This window comes from Notamacropus eugenii, chromosome 2 (assembly GCF_028372415.1).
Source record: "Notamacropus eugenii isolate mMacEug1 chromosome 2, mMacEug1.pri_v2, whole genome shotgun sequence".
Lineage (NCBI taxonomy): Eukaryota > Metazoa > Chordata > Mammalia > Diprotodontia > Macropodidae > Notamacropus > Notamacropus eugenii.
Window position 1 is genome coordinate 246047516 of NC_092873.1, and position 15925 is coordinate 246063440.

A 15925-nucleotide genomic window follows, 5' to 3' on the forward strand; every position below is an offset into this window, starting at 1 on the left:
TTGCTCAAATGAGATTTTAAAATTAACAGTTTTTGTTCTGATGCAATACTAGAGATATTAATGATATTTTTTGAAGGAAACTAGATGGATAGTAGTAAAATAAATTTACCATATGTAAAATGTCTTATGCAACTCATGCTGTCTTCATATAGTTATTGTGGCAGGTATTTTATTTTTATTATGCATTCTATTTCAAAGCAATTGATACCTGCATGTTCCAAAAATTTTCAAATGAGAAAATTTGGTAAATTTAGAATTTATTTGCTGAAAACTCTTTTTCAAATTTCCCTTAATTAAATCATATTGTTTTTCAAAGCATATTTTTCCAGAACTAGAAATATAATTTAACATTTCTAATTAATGGTAGAAAAGAACTCTATTAACTCTGTAGAAAGACATCTGCCCAGAATTTGTCCATTTATGTCTTAATTTCTAATTAGTCTTCAACTAAATAATTCCTGAGCCTTCTTACAGAACACCTCTATAAGTCTCTTTAATTCTACTGATCTGTATCAAAATAAAACCAGAGTTTTAGAAAAGAGACACATTTGTGGTATTTTAATTTTTAAAAATCCTTTTTTTCTTGTGTCTGTCATGTCTACTCCTTTACCTGATAATGCTTCTTACACTTTCCATTTGAACCCTTCTAGCTCTCTTTGTACATGGATTTTTACTCTAACCTTCGTAATAAAATAAAATAGCCTCATTTTAATAAGGTAAAATTACAATGCTTACGTTATATCTTTCCAGTGCCTTACAAGTTATGTTGTATATTCAGTATGCATCATATTTTTATGTATGTATCATATTTATTATCATATATTTATATGTATATTCATATATATTTGTGTATATATAAACACAAATGATATATGTATACAAATTCATAAAATATAGTTTTAGAGCACTTATGTATATATATATATACATATACATAAACACATGCATATGCATGTATATGTGTGTGTATTATGTATATGTATATAAAAAATTTATAACAATTGAATTAACTAAAAATGAGAAAAGGATTTCATAAAACATTTGGGTATGGAAGATTTTCATGTGGAAGAGAATGCCTTGGGATATATTGGGGTCCTCTACATTTGAGGTCTTCAAGTAAAGATTGGATGATAACTCATCAAGTATATGATAGAGGATATCTTTTGGGCATCCATGATGGGTTCCTTCCAACTCTAGAATTCTGTTACATGCATTTTATTTCATATAGAACTGATCAACTCAATGAGTTGCTTTTGCAAAAGTTAGAAGCATTAGTTATAAAATGAGTGTGACACTTTTGTAACAGTAATCAGGTTGATGTGGAAAAGAACACTGAATTTGGTGTCAAAAGGTCTTGATTTGAATCTAGAGTTTGCTATTTATTAAGTCTATCACATTGGGAAAGTCATTTTATCCTCTAAGTTTCAGTTTTTATATCTGCAAAATTCAAGGCCTGGATTATATGACTTCTAAGGTCTCCCCAATATGATTATAATTCTGTCAACCAAGTAGAGTTTCTATGAAATGCCCTTTAGAAGATGGCAGAGTCACAGCATGCACTTTCTAGAGTACTGTCCCCAGGCCAGTCAAATACCAGTAAAAAATGTCTCTAAATAAATACTGGAGTTGCAGAACTCACAGAAAGACACAGTGAAGGAAATATCCAGTCCAAGAGACCCGGAGGTTTGCTGGGAAGGGTCTACAGCATCATGCCGGGGCAGGGCAGAGTCCAGCATGGGCTGTGCCTGCATAGACAGGACCCAAACAGGCCTTGGGGAGACTGAATCTCTTATACCTGTGGCATTTTCTAGACTTCAGGACATCAAAATGCCAAGGACAAATTGGGAAGGTCAGTGGAAAAAGCCGGTGGGACCAGTGTGGGAGAGTGGAATGGTCCAACCCGAGCCCCAGAATGGCAGAGAGGGGAGGGGACAGAGAAACCTGCAGTGGCCACAGCAGCAGTAGGGGCAGCTGCAGCCACTGTTTCTGGAGCTCTAGGCAAACAGATTGTGGGGGAATCAAGTGGCCGACAGTACAGCCCCAACCCCACTAGAAGCAGAGATCTGTCTTGACAAAGATCTCAAAAGTTAGGTAAATGGCTGAGGAAATGACCAAAAACTGAAAAAAGAATAAGACGATAGAATCTTACTTTGGTGACAAGAAAGACTAAAACATGCAAACAGAAGACAACAAAGTCAAAGTTCCTTCATTCAAAGCCCCCAAGAAAAATATGAATTGGTCTCAGGTCAAGGAAGAACTCAAAAAAGATTTTGAAAATCAAATAAGAGAAGTAGAGCAAAAATTGGGAAGAGAAATGAGAGTGATGCAAGAAAATTATGAAAATGAGTCAATTACTTGCTAAAGGACATCCAAAAAATACTGAAGAAAATAACACTACAAAAAAATAGACTAATGTAAATGACAAAAGACATTCAAAAAGCCAATGAAGACAAGAATGCCCTCAAAAACAGAATTGGTCAGATGGACAAGGAAGTCCAAAAGCTCACTGAAGAAAACAATTCCTTAAAGATTAGAATGAAGCAGATGAAAGCTAATGACTTTATGAAAAATCAAAAAAATTATAAAAAAAACCCCAAAGGAATGAGAAAATAGCAGATAATGTGAAATATCTCATTGGAAAACCAACTGACCTGGAAAATAGATCTAGGAGAGACAATTTAAAAATTGTGGGACTACCTGAAAGCCATGATCAAAAAAAGAGGCTGGACATCATATTTCAAGAAATTATCAAGGAAAACTGCCCTGATATTCTAGAACCAGAGGGTAAAATAAATATTGAAAGAATCCACTGATTACATCCTGAAAGAAATCCCCAAAGAAAAACTCCTAGGAATTGTAACCAAATTCCAGAGCTCCCAGGTCGAGGAGAAAATATTGCAAGCAGAAAGAAAGAAACTTCAAGTATTGTGGAAATACAATCAGAAAAACTCAAGATCTTGCAGCTTCTACATTAATAGATTGAAGGACTTGGAATATGATATTCCAGAAGTTAAAGGAACTAGGATTAAAACCAATAATCACCTGCCCAGCAAAACTGAGTATAATACTTTTGGGAAAAAAATTGATCATTCAATGGAATAGAGGACTTTCAAGCATTCTTGATGAAAAGATCAGAGCTGAATAGAAAATGTGATTTTCAAACACAAGAATCAAGAGAAGCATTGAAAAGTAAACAGGAAAGAGAAATCATAAGGGACTTAGTAAAGTTGAGCTATTTACATTCCTACATGGAAAGATAACATTTATACCTCTTGAGACTTTTCTCAGTACAAGGATAATTGGAGGGATTATGTACATATACACAGAGGGCACAAGGTGAGTTAAATACGAAGGGATGATATCTAAAAAAATTAAGGGATGAGAGAGGAATATATTGGGAGGAGAAGGGAAAAATAGAATGGGGTCAATCATCTCACATAAAAGAGGCAAGAAAAAGTTTTTTCAATAGAAGGGAAGAGAGAGGAGGTGAGAAGGAAGAAGTGAAGCTTACTCTCATCACATTTGGCTTAAAGAGGGAATAACATGCTTACTCAATTTGTTATGAAACTCAATCTTACACTACAGGAAAGTAGGGGAGATGGGGATAAGCAGAGACTGGGAGGAATGATAGAAAGGAGGGCAAATGGGAGGAGGGCATAATCAGAAGTAAATACTTTTGAGGAACGATAGGATCAAAAGAGAGAATAGAATAAATGGGGGGCAGGATAGGATGGCGGGAAATATAGTTAGTCTTTTACAACATGACTTTTATGGAAGTGTTTTGCATATCTACACAAGAATAACATATATCAAATTGCTTGCCTTCTCAGTGGGGATAGGTGGGGAGGGAGGAGGGGAAAGAAGTTGGCACTCAAAGTTTTAAAAATGAATGTTAAAGATTGTTTTTACATGCAACTAGGAAATAAGATAGACAGGCAATAGGGTATAGAAATCTAACTTGTCCTTCAAGAAAATAGAGGGGATGGGGATAAGAGAAAGGAGGAGTATGATAGAAGGGAGAACAGATTGGGAGAAGGGATAATCAGAATGCACGTTGTCTTGGAATGGGTGGAAGGGAGAGATGAGGAGAAAATTTGAAACTCCAAATCCTGTGGAAATGAATGTTGAAAACTCAAAATAAATAAATAAATTAGCACTACAAAGTAAAAATAAGAAAGAAATGCCCTTTAGATTATTTCTTAAAACAATTTTAATGGGGATTTTATTATTAAGTAAACCAACCAATCAATAAGCAGTTATTAAGCATCTTTCTTGTACTATGCACAAAATGTCCCTAATGTCAAGGCATTCCACAAGGGGAATTTTATGTGACATTGTGTGAGTCACTCAACCTCCCTCAGGATCCTCATCACTAAGATGGAAATAATAATAGCACCTACCTCCTAAGGTGGTTGTAAAGATCAATAGACACATATTGTATCCCCTTTCCTTGGAAGAGAAACTTGATCTAAGTAGTCACAGGGATTATGAGAGGAGTCATAGGGCAAATGATCATCCACCAATCCGCTAAAAAGAAACCTTTTTAGGATGGAGATCTACAGGGTCTAGTAGAGTGTTATGCTTTTGGTAGCACTCAATAAGTGCTGTTGATTGACTCTCAGCCAGGAAATGAGATAGGGTTCAGAAACATCAGTGGATAGACAATTTGACACTAAGGTTCTGGAAGAAATCCTGAATGTAGAAGAGCACAATGACTGAATTATGAGTGAAGAATAGATAGTTTAGTAATAGACCAGCAACTTCTTTGAAACTGATGGTCTTTGAGAGTTGCCTAGGGCAACTACAACCTAGAGTTAAGGGACTTGGGTCACATAGCCCATATGTGTGAAAGGCAGTACTTGAACACATTACACCATTCTACTTATGTGTGTGTATGTGTGTGTATATACACATATATATATGTGTTTGTGTGTGTGTGTGTGTGTGTGTATTTGAGTTTAAAGTATTTGAGTATAAAAGTAAAAGTACATACTGAGTATAAAATATATAAAATATACATGTGTATATATGTATACATACATATACATATATATATAAGCATGTAAATATGTTCATAGGTCATATGTCTCTGGCAGGAGTCAAGGAGAAACTGACTACAAACAAATCTGTCAATAAGCATTTTATTAAGTGCTTATTATGTACCAACTCTTGTAACTAACGTGGGGGTTACAAAGGGCAAAAGACAGTCCCTGCCTTCAAGAAGTTCACAATCTATATTTTAACTGGAAATGGTCTGCAAAGTTTATCTAATACCAACAGGAAATCTGAACTGAATGTATTTGAGTAACTATTCTTGAGATCATAGATTCTGTTAGTTGATAGAAAAATAAAATAAAATTAAAGAGAGTATCAGAGTTAAACCTCAACAACAAAATATATTTTAACAGGTTGTATTTATTCATTCTTTGCTATGTAGTTTTAATCCTTAGAATATGGTAAAGAAAACTAAATGAGGAACAGTAATCTTGTAATAAAACACTGCTGGGTCATGTTGAAAATGACTTACCTTAGAGAAGAAAAGAAAGTAATTTGTGTGAGTATTACAAATGTCATTCTTTCAAGTAACAAAAGCTGAGGAAAATTTAAAGTCCATTATCTTTTTTTCTTTCTAAAATTGCAAAGTATAAAAGACATAATAGCAGACACTGTAAGTGAGAGGTGTTGTGCCTGAGGTAAATGAACCAAAACATTGCAATAATTCTTCATGGGAATGAATTCAAAATATAAATTTTTTTTTAAAGAGCTTGATAAACTGTTAAAGAGAAAAGGTACTGAACCTTTGCCTTTCTGTATTGTTTGGAAATATCTCTTATTTTGAGTATTTTTTTCTAAATAATTTCACACATATGTGAAAAACACTTTGAAGCAAGTAGACCAGATTTTTATTCCCCTCTTCTTATAGTAACAGATTTTCTCCATCTGAAGTGACTGGCTAGTGGTAGAGATGAGAATGGAAAGTCAATCTGACTTCTAGCTCAATCCTTTTTCTTTGTTGTTGTTGTTTGGTCCTTTCAGTTGCATATGACTCCCTGATCCCATTTGGGATTTCCTTGACAAAGATACTGAAGTGGTTTGCCATTTCGTTCTCCAGCTCATTTTACAGATGAGGAAACTGAGGCAAACAGGGTTAAGAGATTTGCCCAGCATCAGTGGGCAACTCTTGAATCTGAGACAGGATCTGAATTCAGGTTTTCCTGACTTCAGGTCTGACACTCTAGCCACTGTGCCACTTAGTCACCCATGCTTTTCTCTAGACCAGGTTAAATTTTTCTTAATATTTGGGAGATGGTTTTATTCTTGGTTGCAGGCATGTCATTAAGGAGAACCTGGGTAAGTTTAATTTACTTTGATGTATACATGTTTTCTTTGAATAGAATATAAGCTACTTGAGATGAGGAGCTCTTAATTTTGTTTGTTTTCTATTCCTAGTACTAGTACAATAGCAGGTGTTTAATAAATATTTGTTGATTGATTGTATCCATATATACCTTGGTATGAATCACTCCCTCTCTAGAAAAGTTCCTCAGCTATCACAACTGAAAGGTATATCACAAAAACCAATCAGTTTGTATATACCATAATAGCAACTATGTATAGAAAGCCAGTAAATCATGTCGTTAGATCCAGAATTCTTTTGTGAAGTAGAAATCACATTATCTGTTGTTGTTGGAATTTTTGCATGTCAGGGTATCTTGAACTGAATCATATACATTTTTAATACAGATAATCTTTAAAATATAACCCCTTTCAGTTTAGGCCTTCGGCATTTTCTGGTACAGCAGATTGTGGGAAGCCTTGGAGAAGAGTTCATTGAAGACAGATGTCAAAATCTGTACCAAAACCTACAGAACCAGCCCGTTTATTTAGTCTTGAAGGATACTTGCAACCAAATCTAGAATACAACTAAATTAGAATAGCAATACTATTAGTCAATCAATAACATTTTTTAAGCACCTACTTTATGTATAGTCTTGTGCTCTGCACAAATGACATTAAAAAGGGAGTAAAATATGGTCCCTGGCCTAAGGGAACTTAAAACCTAATGGACAATTACTGGAATAACCATGAATATCACCATTTTAGCAGTAACAAAAAGGAGAGTAAGAAGAATATTCCAATAAAAATGATGTGGTATACAAGTATTTACTCTTAATTCTGCTTTAAGTTTTCTGGGTTATAGTCAAATAGGCCTCCTTGGTTTGTCCTAACTCAAATTTCCAACTTCTGCCTCCATAGCATGCACATCATGGCATCATTTCATCTATTAAAACCTCTAGTTTCCTTCAAAGCTTAGCTCAGATGCTGCCTCTTATAATAATAATACCTACCATTTAAATGGGGTAGCTAGGTGGTAGAATAGATAGAGTGTCAGGCCTGGAGTCAGGAAGACTCATCTTCCTGAGTTGACATCTGGCCTCAGAAACTTACCAGTTGTGTGACTGTAGGCAAATCACGTAACCATGTTTGTCTCAATTTCCTCATCTGTAAAAATGAGCTGGAGAAGGAAATATCTTTACCAAGAAAACTCCAAATGGGGTCGTGAACGGTTGAACACAATTGAATAACAACAAAACCACCTATATAATAGTTTAAGCTTTGTAATAGCATTCATATATTATCTTGTTCTCTCCTCATGATGATGAGAGGTTGGTGCTATTTTTATAACAATTTTCCAGAAGACAAAACTGAGACAGGCATAGGTCAAGTGAATTGCCCAGGGTCATAGAGCTGGTTAAGTGTTTGAGGCAGCTCCATCCACTGGGACATCTACCTGTTTATACCCCCAGTGGAATGTAAGCTCTTTGATGACAAAGAGTATTTTCAGTGCTGTCATTGTATTTCCAACATCTGAAACAATGTTTTGCACATAGTAGGTCTTTAATAAGTGAATACAGAATTAAATTTAATTATGCTATCCCCTCCCCTCAAAAAAAAGTTTGTGTCCAACCAGGGGTTAAATAGTAAAGAGTTTTGTTGAGTTTTTTAAGAGAAAATTTCTTCTAACATACTAGGTAGCATCAGTTTGGTGCAACAGAAAGAACAGAAGGTTAGGAGTCACAATGTCTTGGTATGATTTCTTGTTAAAACTGCAGAATAATCTATAAAATTGAAGCTCTCCTTATTCAGGAGTGTATGGAGCACTATCTGGGGACATGATTAATACCATCCTTTGATATATTCTGTAGTGCCTAACTCAGTGCTGCACATGAAGTAAGGAATCAGTTCGTGTCTGTTGAATAAATGGGGTTATCAACATTTGTGGCTCCAGAGTTCTTTTAGCTCTAACAAGGTCCCTAAGCAGCTCTCTGCTCCAATTGATATGATCTTGAGTTAGCTGTTAGTTGATATTTGTGCCTGCAGCAGCTTCAGGTGAGTGGTTCTTTATTCTTACCTAGGAATAAGCAAACAAAAACAATGGGAATAATGTAAAAGGATTTCACACACACATACACACACACACATACTTCTCCCTCCACCCCACATATACATACGCACATACATATCCTGACTCCAGGTAATACTGACATGACAATCTCCTGATTGAGAAAATTATTACTTGGTTTCATGATATATTTCAAAATTATGTCACTAAAATATATATCACTGCCATCTGAGAAATCTGGAAGGAGAGTTGATGGAAAGATGTTAATTTGTTCCTTACGGATATTTAGAAAAGGATATTAGTGGTGATAGACATATATTTCTTAAGTTGCTTCTTAGTAACTCTGTCTTCCTCATGGAAGATAATTAGCCTAAATATGTTTTGACAATGGTTTATCGGACATTTCCATTCATTCATTCAGTTTGGGACAGATCCAAGAAGGTCACCAAATGGTAAACAACATTTTAGTACTGGAAGAATGAATACAGGGATGCAATAGGAAATTTCATCCTTTGAAAATCTAATTTAAGTTATGTTAACAGCTAGAAAATTAGTTTTAAGAGATCAAATGGAGAAGCTCTAAGAGAAACATACCTTCATGGTGGTTGATAGTATTTAGGGAACAGGCACTCCTTCCCTGAATCATACTCAGGATCATCTTTAGGGAAAAAGAAAAGAAGAGTCTTGGATTTGGAGTTTCTGGAAAATAGATTTCGAATTTCTGGAAACATTTGATCTGGTTCCAATCTGTAGTTAGAAAAGTAGGCAAGAAGTAAGGAAGGAAGAAAATAAATAAATATCGTACATAGTGCCTGCTATGTGTCAAACACTATATTCAGTATTTTACAAGAATCATCATACTTGATCCTCATAACAATGTGGGCAGGTAGGCACTTGTATTAGTCTCGTTTTAAAGCTGAAGAAACTGAAGCAAATGGAGGTTGTGACTTGCCCAGTATCACATAGGTAGTGTCTAAGGTTTTCTTTCCTTCAAACTCATATACACTATGCCACCTAATTGCATAGAAAAATGAAATTGATTTAAAGTTAGCCAAAGAACATAGCAAATTTGTGTGTGTGTATAGGAGAATAGCTTATCCTCTTGAGTATCGTAAATCTATTTCTTCTGTCAGGGAATTATGGCTAGTCATTTCATTTTTCATTGTTCTTAGAGAATTCAAAATTGTCTTTATAGCATTATTACTGTATAAATGGTTCCTTTGGTTCTGCACATTTCAGTTGTCATCAATTCATAAAAGTGTATAATGTTTCTAGTTTTTACAATGTTATTATAATATTTTTTTGGTTTTATGTACTTCACTCTTTATCAGTTAATACATCTTTTAATGTATTTTTGAAATCATCCCTTTCTCATTTCTTCTTGTACAATAGCACTTCATCACCTTTATATGCCACAATTTATTTAGCCACTCCTCAGCTTATGGGTATCCTACAGTTTCCAATTTTGGTTTTGTTTTGGCCACCACAAAAAGAGCTGCCATACATATTTGAAGGATTACTTTATGGATGGAGGATTAGACTTCAGAAGGCAGAAATAGAAGGCACTATGGGTGGAAGTTGCAATTAGTCAAATTTAGGAGTGGTGTCAGGAAAATCTTCCTAATGATTAGAGCTGTCCAAAAGTAGGATGAGCTACTTAGAGATATGGTGAGAAACCTCTCCCGTCTCCTCCCTACCTTGAAGGTCTTAAAGATTAAGAGCAGGTAGGTCAGCTGGACACTCGTACTTCAAGAAAAAGGATAATGAGCATCTGAACAAGGTCAATGAGAAGATAGATATTCAGGAAGTAGAATTTCCCAGCCTTGACACATGATTAGAGGAAAAAGAAAACGTTAGAGATGAGCTAAGCAAATCTCTTAACTAAGGAAACGTTAGTGTGATAAATCTCCAAAATTATTATTTCTGTTCTTGGAGAATAGTTGCCTAATTAAAAAGCTTATGATTTGCATTATTTTAGCTGTCTGTGGTATCAGGCAATAATCTCTGCATATACACATATTTGAATGTATGTTACTCTACACCTGTGACACATCCATGTGCATATGATTTCAATGTCAACAGTAGAGGTGTGAGTTAAGGTACTTAGAAGTTTTGGCCCATGGTGTGGACCATGGTGTAGACTGCTCTTCACTGACTCCTTAACAACTTTCACTTTTCTGGACATTGAAATAAGTTAATGGGAAAAGAAATAAACCATTATTGAACCATGTACTAGGAAATAAGCTTCCTAGTTAGCTCAGTTTGTATCTTTCTGTGCTCATGAATTTTTTTTTAATCCACTTATATTCATGGATTATGGAGTGCTTATTATATAGAACAGTGTATGCCCCTGAACCACTGGAGAATTTTGAAACACTTGAAAAACTATCACCCCAGATGAAATGACAAGCTCTCCACCAGTTTCACAATATGCTTCAAAATTACAATTTTGAGAATAGACAAGAGACCACTGAACCCAAAAAGGGATCACCTCCATGCTATTTATTTATCATGTTATACTTGGAAGTCTTCATAGTCTCCTTAGTATCTCAGAAGCTATAAACTTGGCAATATTTGGACATCACTTCCCTCAGCCTCTTCTCCCCTCTGATCAGAGGGCTAGAGGGCAGAGTACCAAATTTCTCCCAGTGCCTTCCAGAAACTAGACTCTCAGCTCACTCTACTTTGCATCTGCCATTCTGCCTGGTTTTAGCTCTCTGGTACAAAATGCTGTTGTGGTGAGGACTCCCTACTGACTTCCTTTCACTTCCTATTTTTATCTGTCATCTCCTATATTGAACTATAAGTTCCTTGAGAACAGGAACTATGTTTCTTTCTGTAAATGGTATCCTCTGTGTTTAGCACAGTACTGGCATATAGTAGGTATTTAATAAATGATTATTAGATTGGATTGATTTGGAATATAAATGGCAGTTCATTCAATATCAATACAGGATTACCCAAAATGTACATTAGTTTTAGTTGATTCATAACTGTTACTTTATAAGAATAATATTAAAATCTTCAGTCTCAAAGTAATCAGTCCTGAAACAACTAGGTGTCATAGTGCCTAGAGTGCAGATCTTGGAGTCAGAAAGACCTGATTTCAAATCCAGGTTCAGACACATGCTAGCTGTATGACCTTGGGCAACTTAGTCAATTTGTCTGCTTAGTTTCCTCATCTGTAAAATGTACATGATAGTATCAGCTATCTCTCAGAGTTGTTGTGAGGACAAAATGAGATAGTATTTGTGAAGTGCTTTGTAACCTTAAAGTGCTATAAAATGCTAACTATTGTGAACAAATCAGAAGGCTGAATAGAGGAAACTGCTCTAATTTTAAATAAGAAATATCCTTAAAATCTTATTCTTTTGCTTTTTGGAAGTTCAAGACATTTTTCCTTCATAAAATACAAAGTAATTTGGATCTCTAATAATCTATATTTTAAAATCGTTTTGCCATCTCCTACACATAATGGGTATAATAATGGCCCTTCTTATTCTAGGTGAAGCCTGCATCTCAGTAAGAAGCAGAATATTTAATTGGTTTCCTCCATTCTCCTTTTGACCAAATGTTACATAGGGCTTGAAGAGAATAATTACAAATATTGCCCTGTCTCCTACCTAAGTCTTCTTCTGCCACACCCTAGAGCCACTTACCAGAGTAGATTCCTATTTGCAAGTGATTTTGCAATTTTCAGGGCCATGGTGAAAGCTTATATTTAAGAAGGGTGTTGATTTTGTTTGTGTGTGTCTGTGTGCATGTGTATGCGTGATGGTGGAGAATTAAATGAATGGGAGAAAAAGTGTAGCAATAAAAAATAGAAATGTCAAGAGTGTGAAAGGGGAGGTCAGTAAGAATGAGAGTAAAATTCACACAAACAGAAGAAGGGGCAGAATATAGTGGAGACAGCATGGATTTTGACCATGAAAATCTGATCCTGAATCCCATCACAGTCAATGGCAGTGTAACTCTGGACATGTTACTTATTAAAGCCCCACTTTCTTCATCCACAAAATAAGTATAATACTACTTGTACTATTTGCCTCCATAGTACAGTCAGGAGAAAAATAAATTATAAACTTCTAAACAGTATATATAAATTCAGGATATTATGGTTTTTATGGATGACCAATCCATTAAGTTAGTCCATCAGAACACATATCTTGGGTGGGCAATACAGTTAGATGATGAGTTGGGTTTAGAATTGAACAAGAGAACAGGCTATGTTACATTTGAAAAATTAAACCATGTTTTTAATCATTCCAACTTGTTCCCTGGCTTAAAATCTCACCATGTTATACAAAATCTTCTCCTAGGAATGCTATATGATTGCACATTTTGGAAGACTACAAATCTCCAAAGAACTGAAGTTGTAGTTAAACCAAAGGGAAATGAGAGATGAGGTGGGAGACACAATAACAACAAGAAAGCTATAGAATATTTCCAACAAAAACCGTACTGCAGAATACATTTGGGTATCCAAAAACTACTATTGGCCTAGCCCCTGTATATATTACCAGGGGCATAACCATAGTGGAACTTTAACTGGACATATGAACAGAGAGTTTTCAAAAGAAAAAATCCAAGCTATTGAAAGCCATTTTGGGGAAAAGAGGATTCAAATCACAAATAATTAAAAAACTGCAAATTAAAACAACTTTAAGTTTCCATCTCCCACCAATTTGATCGGCAGAAATGACCACAAATAAACAAATAAATAAAAACACAGATGTTGGTGGAGCTATGAGTGTATTTAACCATTCTGCATGATCCTAATTGTGATCACATGGTACTTGAATTCTTTCCTTTTGACTGCCTCCAATAATTTCTCTTTGATCCAGAAGGTCTGGACTTTGATGTTCATTTTCCTGGGAGTTTTCATGCAGGCATTTTTTTTTAGGAAGTAACTGATCAATTTTCCCCCTATTTTTATTTTCCCCTTTGGTTCTAAGAGATCTGGGTAGTTTTCTTTTAAGATTTCTTGAAGAGGGTTATCAAAGTACTTGTTTTGGTCAAGCATTCAGGTAGTCTAGTGATTCTTAACTTTTTTCTCCTTGATCTTTTTTGAATTGCTATGAGATATCCTATATTTTCTTCTAGTTTTTCAGTCTTTCGAATTTATTTCAATGTTTCTTCCTGTCCTATGGAGTAATTGGTTTTATTCAGTTAATTTTAATTCTCAGATAAATATTGCGTGGGCAAAATTTTGTACTTCTTGTGCCAGATTTTTAATTCTCCTTCCAACTCTCATTTATTTTCCATTTTTTTCCCCTCAAGTGCTCTCATTGCATTTATAAAAATCATTTTAGGGTAGAACCAAAATGATGTCATACTGTCCAGGACTCAACTAGATTCTCTTGATTTTCCCCTAAACACAACTTAAAAATAACATCTCAAATCAAATTTTGGAGCAGCAGAGGCAACAAAAAGCTGAGAGGGAGAACTTTTTCCAGCCTAAGATAGTTTGGGATGTCTGGAGAAATCTGTAACCTGGAATGAGCACAGATCCAGAGTGTAGCACGACCACTAGTGGTGGGGTATCCAAGGTAGTAGCAGCAGCTCTAGGAGCTGTCAATCCAGAGATGGTAAGGGTGGCTGGAAAACTGGTCAGAAAAAAATACATATGGGGGATACTTTGTTGGTACTGGGTGCATCTGGTTCTGACTGGCAAGTCTTTTACCTATAAGCATTTCTACTTCACAGTTTGAGGGTAGAGAGGAGTGCTTGTGATTGGCTACAAGGGAGTAGGACCCTGGGGAGAGTTCAAAGGCCAAGAGGAGCACTAGCACTTGCAGATGTAGGGGAGCAGAGACCCTGATAGGATAAAAACCAGAGTGCAGAGCCGGAGAGCAGTATTCACACCTGTCCCGTGATAACACCACCTTGAAAGCACCAAAGATTTTCAGACTCCTAGAACTAGCTTTGAAAATAGCATCATGGGGAGTAGAGCCAAGATAGTGGAGAAAAGGCAAGGACTCACCTGAAGTTTCCCTCCTTCCCCTACAAACAACTTTAGGTATCATCTCAAAATGAATTCTGGAGTGCAGAGCCCCACCAAAAATGGTATGAAACAGTTTTCCAGCCCAAGACAATTTAGAAGGTCAGCAGACAAGGTCTGTCACTCTGGGGTGATAGTGGAGTGCAGTCCAGCTCAAGCTTCACTAGCGGAAGCACAACCCCAGCAAATCAGCAGCCGACCTTGGGAGCGACTAAATTAGTTACAGCAGCAGCTGCTTCCAGAGCTCTCAGACTACAGATGGTAAGGGAGTCTGACAACCGGTCAGAGGAGATTATCGGGGTGCCTCTGCTGACACTGGGTATAGGGCTCTGTTGCATTGCCCATTTGTGATTACAGGGTACAGTCCTGGGTCATATAAAGATAGTTCTCTACATTTATTTTTGCAAGATTTTGAGTTCTGAGTTTTTCTCCCTTCCTCCTTTTTCTCTTCCCTCCCCAAGACAAAAAACAATCTGATATAGATTATATATGTATAATCAGGTTAAACATATTTCCACATTAGTCAGGTTATGAAAGGAGAATCAGAACAAAAAGAAAAAAAACATAAGAGAAAAAACAAACAAAAATGAAAACATTATGCTTTGATCTGCATTCAGACACCATATTTCTTTCTCTGGATGGGGATAGCATTTTACATCACAAGTCTTTTGGAATTCTCTTGGATCATTGTGTTGCTGAGAAGAGAGAAGTCTATTATAGTTAGTTATCACACAGTGTTGCTGTTACGGAGTATAATGTTCTCCTGGTTCTGCTCACTTCACTTTGCATCAGTTCACATAAGTCTTTCTAGGTTTTCTGAAATCCACCTGCCCATCATTTCTTATAGCAAAATAGTATTCAATTACATTCATATGTAAAACTTGTTCAGCCATTCCCCAATTGATGGGCATTCCCTCAATTTCCAGTTCTTTGTCACCACAAAGAGAACTACTATAAAATAGTTTTTGTACATGTGAGTCATTTTCCCTTTTTTTATGATTTCTTTGGGATACAGACCTTGAAGTGATAATACTGGGTTAAAGAATATACACAGTTTTATAACCCTTTGGGAATTGTTTCAAATTGTTCTCCAGAACAGTTGGATCAGTTCACAACCCCATCAACAATGCATTCATGTTCCAATTTTCCCATATGTTCTCCAACATTTATCATTTTTATTTTTTCATATTAGCCAATCTGATAGGTGTGAAGTAGTACCTCAGAAGTGCTTTAATTTGCATTTCTCTAATCAATAGTGATTTGGAGCATTTTTCACATGACTATAGATAGCTTTAACTTCTTCATCTGACAACTACCTGTTCATATCCTTTGACCACTTATCAATTGGGGAATGACTTGTATTCTTATAAATTTGACTCAGTTCTCTATACATTTTAGAAATAAAGCCTTTATCAGAAACACTGCCTTTAAAAATTGTTTTCCAGCTTTTTGCTTTCCTTCTGATCTTGGTTGCATTGGTTTCATTTGTGCAAACCCTTTTAAATTTAATGTAATCAAAG